Below are 311 nucleotides of genomic sequence, written 5' to 3'. Positions count from 1 at the left end.
CAGGAATTACTTCAACTTTTATAGATTCTAACATAACTAAAATTCATATGATGAATTAAACTATCCAAATGAAAAGAAAACCCACCTGCGTCATCCTCACAGTCCAAGGAAAAGTAGCTTGGAGTCTTCGTGCCATCATCGTCAAAGCTTTCAACGTAGAAGCTGTTAATTTCCGTCTGATTTTTGCGACAAGCGCAGGACACATCGAGACTGGCACTCGCTACAACACAAGTGGCACCTAAAACTGTGTCAGAGGAATTAATCTGATTACTCCTTTCATGGAGAAGAAAAACAGAGGATAATAACTTTCG

The 311-nt window shown here is 39.2% G+C and overlaps 1 long non-coding RNA gene across 1 annotated transcript in view; it reads right to left on the bottom strand.

Annotated features, from left to right (window-relative positions):
- The window catches only part of LOC119585471, a 2,760-nt gene that overhangs the window by 2,252 nt on the left and 197 nt on the right, over positions 1-311 (bottom strand). Inside the window, exon 2 of the long non-coding RNA XR_005229894.1 lies at positions 86-244. This is a non-coding gene — a long non-coding RNA (uncharacterized LOC119585471). The remainder of the gene's footprint in view (positions 1-85; positions 245-311) is intronic.

This window comes from Penaeus monodon, chromosome 19, assembly GCF_015228065.2.
Source record: "Penaeus monodon isolate SGIC_2016 chromosome 19, NSTDA_Pmon_1, whole genome shotgun sequence".
Taxonomy (NCBI): domain Eukaryota; kingdom Metazoa; phylum Arthropoda; class Malacostraca; order Decapoda; family Penaeidae; genus Penaeus; species Penaeus monodon.
This window is presented reverse-complemented; position numbering and strand designations above follow the sequence as displayed.